The sequence below is a fragment of the Vicugna pacos genome, chromosome 36 (assembly GCF_048564905.1).
Source record: "Vicugna pacos chromosome 36, VicPac4, whole genome shotgun sequence".
In the NCBI taxonomy this organism is placed as follows: Eukaryota; Metazoa; Chordata; class Mammalia; order Artiodactyla; family Camelidae; genus Vicugna; species Vicugna pacos.
This window is the reverse complement of record NC_133022.1, coordinates 4,452,771-4,461,956: the sequence shown is the minus strand read 5'-3', so window position 1 is coordinate 4,461,956 and position 9,186 is coordinate 4,452,771. Positions and strand designations below refer to the sequence as shown.

Below are 9,186 nucleotides of genomic sequence, written 5' to 3'. Positions count from 1 at the left end.
TCAACACCACTCCTTGTATCCTCAACCCAAATTTAGAGTCCTTGTTCTTTTTGACCCTATTAACAGGTATGATGCTCAGCCAAGAAATTCAATTAAGCCACAAGCAGACAATCCTGTGCAGCATAAAACTCAACTTAATTTTTATCGAGACTCACCTTACCCACAAAGGTAGTGGGAAACAAGCTCAGTCCCATTCATAGATCTCCGTCTCCTTCTGGGGCCTTGGAGGGTGCCTTGGGATTCAGGAGTGGGAACTCTCTGATCCTCAAGCACTCGCCCATACAGGTAGCAGCAGAGATCCCCTCGGCACTAATGCATGTGCGCCCTTCTAAGCCCCTGGCTCACCTCTGCTGTCAGCACAGCGGGGCATGTGACTCCTCTCTGAGCTGATCTATGAATCCCATCTCCTCAGACACCCACATAGCCGTGTTCACTCAGAGATCTTGCGGTCTCTCACCATTATTGGTGCGGCCGAGGCCCCAGCCACTATCACACCGGGGCCTGTGGGTGCTGTATTGCTTTCTCCCTCCAGACTGACACATCCCTGAAGCTGTATGGGGCTCAGTCCCACTCTGCCTGCTGCTTTGGGTTAAATACTTTGTACAATCTGCCATTGCTCTCTTCTCTGTGGGGCTTTTGAAAATCAAACAGATAAGCTAATAATTAAAAAGCCCAAAAGATGAGCAAGCTCTTCCTACTTTCTGCTTTTTCATACCTCTTCCCTGAATTGGATGGAAGGAAGAGAGAATAATTTAAGGAGTAAAAGATTCCAGAGCAATATTGCAAACTGTTACCTTAGATACACCTACAAGATAAAAATAAGCCTTTCTACAGGTTCTGTCTACTCTCCATAAAGCTAACATCCTAAACCCTGCTCATGAATACCCCCTTTATACTGCATTTCTCTCCAAATATGTCCTTTTGCCCTGTCCTGCTCTTGTATGTACAAAAAAATTCAGTTATAGAAAGTCCTGTCCATCTTTTAAAGATTTGCTTCCTAAAAGTCCAAGGTGGTTTTCTGAGCACAAATTTATTCTTTATTGGGCTATTCTAAGAAAAAAAGAAAAAATTTAATGTGTCAACTGATGTAACTTGATAAACCTTAATATCAACAGAGTTACCCCTAGAGGACACAGGTGGAGAGGACGGTGAAGGTGATCAGGGATTGGGAAACTTAATTCTGAGTTATAACCTTGTCTTCTGTGTCTAAAAATATTATTTTATTTTGAAAGACTTAAATATTTCTAGATAAAGCAAACCTTTACTTCTGCCCAAACACGGGAAAATGTTTTTGTGAGTGTCTGTACTTCTATTATAATAAGCATCATCTCAGAAAACAAAAGAAATGATCAAAAACTTGCTAAAATTAAAAACAAACAAACAAACAAACAAGCAAAAACACATCTGCTATTCAGATAAAGGAATCATTGTCATCCTTTTATGAGGTACTATGAAGATGCTGCTCAGAGGCTGCTTGGGAGGAGAAAAAAGAAAAATGCAATTGTTAGATGTCAGTTAAATAACTGTGTTTATTGTAATTTAAGCTAATAGTTATTCATTATTCAGTCAACTATTTGGTACAAATAAATATTCTCTCAATTGTTAGTCCCTGGAGCCTTTCTTAATCTTATCTGGGTTTACTTTCTGTGAATTTCTGAGTAATCAGAAGTTACAGGTTGAATGCATCTTGAGGTATGGACACCCATGGTGTCACTGCTTCTTTTTTTTTTTTTTTTTCATTTCAAAGGAAATGGTCCATCCAAAGTGAAAACTATTGTGTTGTTTTGGTGGTAGAGGATGCTTTCCTCTTTGTTGGAGGTGTTATTGTTTCTGTTGTTTTAATCAGACAGTTATTTCAAACAGAAGCAATCAAGTTTCATTTTTCATCACCACCTCCCTCCACCCTTTCCACACAATTCATGCTGTTAAGGAAATACCCTTGTTAGTAAAGTGACTCATCTATTTTTTTGTAGCTGAGCAGCTGGAAAGGCATTGTGAAGGAATCTTTTCAGATGGTCAATGTAAGTTAAAATCTCATTAGAAATATGGCAATGCCTTGGGGTCATAGGTATTTTCTGAGGTCTAATGTGTCATCCAGAGACAGAAAAATTAGTTTCTACTCAAAGGGGTGCCAAAGAAGACATTTAACTCCAAGCTCCACAATCTGAAATTGGTCCATGCATCTCCATCTGCCCCTAAAACTGGAAGCCATAGTCAGTTTCTCTACTCTTCATCCCCCTGTTTACTGAGACAAGTACTTTCTCAACAGACAAACAGAAAATGCACTCCTCTCTGTTTAAGAAAACATGAAATTCCCTCTGTGAATGCCATGGCTCTAGGTTTTCTGATGGACAGCTGCCAAGTCTGCATGCTTCTACTCAATAACGTGCTTTGGTTTACAGGCTGAATCCCATCACTCCACTGAGAGAAAACCTCTGAGGGTCTGGGATGCAAGACAGAAAAGCATGATGGCAGGAAGACTGAAGAGGACCTGAAGGTAGGCTCTCTATCTGGAGGAGTCAGGTTCAAAGTGAAAGTGGAGTGAAGATAGAAAACACACACCAAACCTGTTCAAATCTACACTCAGAACATTTTATCTAATGCCATTCAGAGTGTCTCCCTTCTAAACAAAGGAACACAGATTGTAAATATCGGTTGTGCCTTATGGTAGCTGAGCCAACTTACCAGAAAACCAGCTGTATCTTCTCCAATTTAGTGTTAGGTTATATGAGTCGCAATTTGAACTTACAACTTATGAAGAAAAAGATGATTTTGTGTTTTCTTAAATGTAATAAAAAGTTTCCTCTTTTTAATCACAGTCAATGCAGTCAAAGTGACTATTATTATAACTGATTTGTAGTTATTTCCTCATGTGTTGTTTTGACCAACTGGAAAACTAGCTCTAAGAAGAGGCATTCAAAGAGGAGATAGTGCACTTCCTCAGCCTTTCTACTTTAATAGAGGTGAAACACAGATGGGACCAAAACTGAAATATAGTCATAAATTTTATGGGTGGTTTGAATTTGTTAAAAGTTGTAACTGGGATTTTCTGTTCAAATTTTCTCAGCCCATATATCCAGAGTTCATCATAAGACTTTTGATGAACCAGCTTCAAAGTTCCTGAAGGCACACCAGTCAGAATGGCCATCATTCAAATGTCCACAAATGACATATCCTGGAGAGGCTGTGGAGAAAGGGGAACCCTCCTTCACTGCTGGTGGGAATGCAGTTTGGTGAAGCCACTGTGGATACTAGTATGGAGATTCCTCAAAAGACTAGAAATAGACTTTCCATGTGACCCAGGAATCCCACTCCTGGGCTTATATCCAGAAGGAATCCTACTTCAAAAATACACCTGCACCCCAATGTTCATAGCAGCACTATTTACAATAACCCAGACATGGAAACAGCCTAAATGTTCATCAGCATATGACTGGATAAAGAAGAGGTGGTATATTTATACAATGGAATACTATTCAGCCATAAAAATGACAACATAACACCATCTGCAGCAACATGGATGTCCGTGGAGAATGTCATTCTGAATGAAGTAAGCCAGAAAGAGAAAGAAAAATACAATATGAGATTGCTTATATGTGGAATCTAAAGAAGAAAGAAAGAAAGAAAGAAAGAAAGAAAGAAAGAAAGAAAGAAAGAAAGAAAGAAAGAAAGAAAGAAAGAAAGGAAGGAAGGAAGGAAGGAAGGAAGGAAGGAAGGAAGGAAGGAAGGAAGAAAGAAAGAAAGAAAGAAAGAAAGAAAGAAAGAAAGAAAGAAAGAAAGAAAGAAAGAAAGAAAGAAAGAAAGAAAGGAAGGAAGGAAGGAAGGAAGAAAGAAAGAAGAAAAAAGACAAATGAACATAAATAGAGAACAGGAACAGACTCACAGACATAGAATACAAACTTGTGGTTGCCAGGTGGGATGGGGTGGGAAGGGATAGGCTGGGAGTTTGAAATTTGTAGATACTGGCAGGTGTATATAGAATAGATAACAAGATTATCTTGTAAAGCACAGGGAATTATATACAAGATCTTCTTTTAGCTCACAATGAAAAAGAATGCGACAATGAATATATGTAGGTTCATTTATAACTGAAAAATTGTGCTCTGCACTGGAAATTGATACATTATAAAATGATTATAATGCAATAAAAAAGTTAAAAAAAATAGGTAGGAGCACATGTATTTATTTATACAAATATCTCAAAGTGGCCGTGATGGAATTCAAAGGGCCAATTGTTTAGTAAAGCAGATTAGCCTGCACTCACTAAAGCACTTCAAACAGATCAGTTTAGTGAGAATATGTGTTTCTATGCCTTCTCTCAGTCACCACGTTTTTCTCATTCCATAGAAATCCAATTTATATTTAAGCTCATAGATTTGGGGAAAAAATGATTTGTTACATTTCTTAAGCAATTTCATTAGTGTTTATTCAGGCTCAGAAAGTCACATGCTAGCCAGCTAAATTACTTTCCCTGTTCATATGAACGAATGACAGAGGGTCTTAGCTTGATTAAGAAACAAACAAAAAAAATAGGAAAATATTACAGTAATTTCTAATTATTTAGATGGCAGAAACCATCTATTTCTATGCAATTACATATTTAGATGACCCCACTAAATACATAGGCTATTTTCACAAACAGAAAATCAGATCGGATATGGACCAGAATGGATCAGATCATTGATAATGAGAAAAACCAAAGTGGAAGCATATGAACCTCCACCTATCTTTGAAGCTGAATTTTCTTTTTCTATTTGTAAGCCGCATAACTAACACTTAAACTTTTGCACATAATGCTGTAGTTCTTCATTTAGATATACTTTGAATGTACTATTACGATTCGATGGAGAAGAACTCATATATTCTAATTCAGGGTCCATAATTTTAGACTTACTAGCACCGCAGCTATCTACAAGGAGTGGCTTCTGGAACCTGTTTGTATTGGTTTGGTTTTCTTATAAGTATTTCAAACAGCAGAAATACCATGAATTTTTTTTGTTTGAATCATGTGCGCAAGCCACAATCCCAAAAGTTTTTTTGATCACTACACTGAGGTGTGTGAGTCCCATGGCTGATTTGCAGTTAGTGGTATTTTGGTTCCTATTTTGTGTCATTTGCATATCAAACTCTTGGTCATCTTTCACTTCAAATGCAGCTACTGGGTCCCTTACTTTTTATTTTCTATATATCATTATAAAATTTTCCTCATTTTTGGTGAAAAGCAGGTTCAGTGTCCGTTTCAGGTTCATAGTCTAATTTATTTTCTTTGAAAAGAAGTTTTGAAGACAACTGGCAAGTGTATTTTGGGGACTTGGGGTTGGAGTAAGATGGAAAAAACTTTTTCACACTTGGCTCTTTGTGTTCAGGAGATGCCTGGAATACTGCAGAGACAGAGGCTTCCAATGTATCTTTTTCTACACAATCAAGTATATTATGTGTTAGATTGGAAGGTATTACCCTATTTTCCATGTTACCTCATTTGTGATGAGTTTTTTATTATTTCCCCACTCTGCAATGTTTGAGCCACATGTCCTCATAATTTTCCACACAGCAACACCCTGAATAAACAGACGTGTCCTCTCTATCATGTTCCTTATTCACTCCTGGTTCTTGAGGCAGTTTTTGAAGATGCAATACTGGAAGATAATTTGCTTGATTTGATTTTCAGATGTTTTTTATGTCAGGGCATTTATTTGTAAAACAAAAAAGAAATCAGGTACAGGAAAAGAAAAGTTAGGAAATAATTAAAAGTTAACAAACGTCTTAACCTAAGCTTAGCTACTCACAAACTAAGAATTGAAAAGCAACTTGCCTTAGACTAACGTAGGAGAAAAACTTGAACTCACTGATCTAACTTTGTCATTGTTTGTTTCAACTAAACAATTCATACATCTGAAATCTACCAATAAATAATGAGGAGGTGAGTTTTAATGTTACAAAGACTTCCTCATTAAAAAATGTTTCACATCAAATTCCTTAAAGAGTGAGTGCCCCCTAGTGCATGAAAAGTTTTTTTTAAGGATTAATAACAGAAAAATGGGCAAACTCTAAATTACTAGGAGCCAATATCAATTAACCTAAACCAGAAAGAGGAACGTATTCCTAAATTTTACTACAAATTATATACTATGATAGTGTTATATATCACTATGTATTGTCTACTTCCATTCAGTTATATCTAGTGCCCACTAATGAGAGTGAATCAAATAATTTTTCATAATATTTACAAATTTCCTAGCCTGAAGTCAAGTAAAGAAGAAAGTTACTGTTTGTTCCCTAACAACAATGGTCCAATCTTGGAAGAGGTGATTCTCTTAATCGGCCATTGGGTTGACTCTATGACCCCCTTCTCTCCTTCATTGTAAATTCTGAAGTCAATTACATAGAGATCACAAGACAGAAGAAATCTATCATCTTGGCATTAATGCCTGGTAATAGGAAACTGCAAATTTTGAACCACTGGAAATGATTACACCTTCCATGAATCTAAATCAGTGGCCATTATTTCTATATTGTTCACAATTTCAACTGCTTTAGCATATGATTCAATACTTGATATAATTTTTATTATGTATGGAAGGTATGAAAATGGAAAAAGCAAGTATTATTCAGGAAATCTTTTAAATTTAATTCCTAGGATAAGGTTTAACTCAAAATTATTATAGATCCTAACAATATTTTAAGTTTTATAATGAGATAAAGGCCATAAAGACTATATATATATAATTAAGTATATAGTCATCAGCCACTTTGTAAAACTTTGGGGATGCTCAATCCAACTGAATGCTATCACCTTGAATATTCCAATTTTTAAATCCTGAGTCAAGGATGAAGAAAAAGAAAAAAGAAAGAAATGAAAATTCAAAACCAAATAAAGCCATGCAAATCTCATCTTATATTGTGCGCCAAGTACAGTTTTGTCAAGAAAACAGTGGGAGGTAACTCAGTCCACCTAGAAGCACTTGTGGTGGACGATGGAGGGGCCAGACTCTTCGTACTCATCCTTGCTGATCCACATCTGCTGGAAGATGGGCAGTGAGGCCAGGATGGAGCCGCCCAACCAGAGTACTTGCACTCAGGGGGGGCGATGATCTTGACCTTCACCGTGCTGGGAGCCAGGGCATTGATCTCCTTCTGCATCCTGTCAGTGAAGCCAGGATACATGGTGGTCCCACCACACAGCACTGTGTTGGAGCAGAAGTCCTTGCGGACGACGATGTCACACTTCATGATGGAGTTGAAGGTAATCTCGTGGATGCCACAGGCTACCACACCCAGGAAGGCAGGCTGGCAGAGAGCCACGGGGCAGCAGAAGCGCTCGCTGCCAATGGTGATGACCTGACCATCAGGCAGCTCGTAGCTCTTCTCCAGGGAGGAGCTGGAGGCGGCAGTGGCCATCTCCTGCTCCAAGTCCAAGGCAACGTAGCAGAGCTTCTCCTTGATGTCACGCACAATTTCCCTCTGGGCCATGGTGCTGAAGCTGTAGCCACGCTCTCTGAGGATCTTGATGAGGAAGTCCGTCAGGTCCCGGCCAGCCATGTGCAGACTCAATATTGCATGGGTGAGGGCGTGCCCTTCATAGGTGGGCACAATGTGAGTGACCCCATCACCAGAGCTCACCACGATGCCAGTGGTGTGGCCAGAGGCATACAGGGGCAACACGGCATCGATGGCCAAGTACATGGCTGGGGTGTTGAAGGCCTCGAACATGATCTGGGTCATCTTATCACGATTGGCCTTGGGGTTCAGGGGGGCCTCGGTCAGCAGGATGGGGTGCTCTTCGGGGGCCACACACAGCTCATTGTAGAAGGTGTGGTGCCAAATGTTCTCCATGTCGTCCCAGTTGGTGATGATGCCATGCTCTATGGGGTACTTGAGGTTCAAGATGCTTCTCTTGTTCCGGGCCTTATCACCCACATAGAAGTCCTTCTGTTCCATGCCCACCAAGATGCTCTGGTACCGGGGGTGCCCCACGATGGATGGGAAGGTGGCATGGGGTACATCGTGACCTGCAAAGCCGGCCTTGCACATGCCAGTGCCATTGTCAAGCACAAGCACAAGCACAAGCACAGCAACATCATCTTCCATGTTGAATTGGTATTGGTGGAGCCTGGTGGCAAAGCTGGAGCAGTGAGGGGCCTTTACTGGTGGAGTGGATGTGGTCTCAGCTGTCAGCTTAAAGTTTCTCGATCTACTCATGAAAGAAGATATATAAGACACTCATAAGAAATAATATATATATAGTTTTAAATACTGAAATATGATTATAAAAAAGGAAATAAATAAATTTAATTGCCACAGAATTATTAGCTATTAAAAGCCATTTATATTTCAAAATCAGCTTAGTATTGACTGAAAACAACAATTTTAGCTTTTAGGGAACAATCGCTATTAATTTCTACTGTTCCTAAAATTCCATTGGTTTGGTATTTATCATCCTAAAGTTTAAAACACTTTTTGTGAAACAGATATCTTATCAAAAAAAAACTATCCTTAAAAGAAGTGATTGCTTCCATATTGAAATAAATTCATTTGAGTAACAAATTCCAATGCAACATATATCTATGATGCCTAATAGTTATGAGGAGTGGATGTGGTTTACACTAATTTGACCCCACCCCCTGCTTCTAGAATTCTTTGGAGTGGAAATGATCTAATCTTGCTTCACTGCAAATATACTGACATCATCAAAAAGGAGTTCTCTCAAGGTTCCTCATCAATTCCAAAAGTACCTAATTAGCCCCATTTTTTCCTCCTTCGTTCCTTTCACTGTATCCTTTCCTCTTCAAAGGTACCTCTAGATCTGTGCTCTTAATTCTTCCCCTTTTATATTCTTTGATGGACGTTTCCCACCACTCCATTTTCCTCTCTGCTTCATGGCAGTATCTTACACCTGTCATTTCTACTTCAACTCTTTGCCTCCCCCTGGCTATAAACATAGTCAGAAAAAAAAAAACAAAATCATGCTTTTCCTTAATGTGGTTGTATCTTGAAATCTCCAGTTGCTTTTCTTCTAAGATTTCTCTAAACACAAGCCTCCCCTCTTGCTACTCTGAGTGTGGTCTGACGACCAGCAAAAATGTGTCATCTTAAAACTTGTTAGAAATGCAGAATCTTGGCCCCACTGCTCAGAAGCCCTTACAGTCTCCCATAGTAGAACTAAAACATAGAAAAAACCACTGCAAT

At 38.9% G+C, this 9,186-nt stretch overlaps 1 pseudogene; it reads right to left on the bottom strand.

Annotated features, from left to right (window-relative positions):
* Positions 1–6,952: 6,952 nt before the first annotated feature.
* Positions 6,953–8,088, bottom strand: LOC140691694 (actin, cytoplasmic 1 pseudogene; annotated as a pseudogene).
* Positions 8,089–9,186: the final 1,098 nt, after the last annotated feature.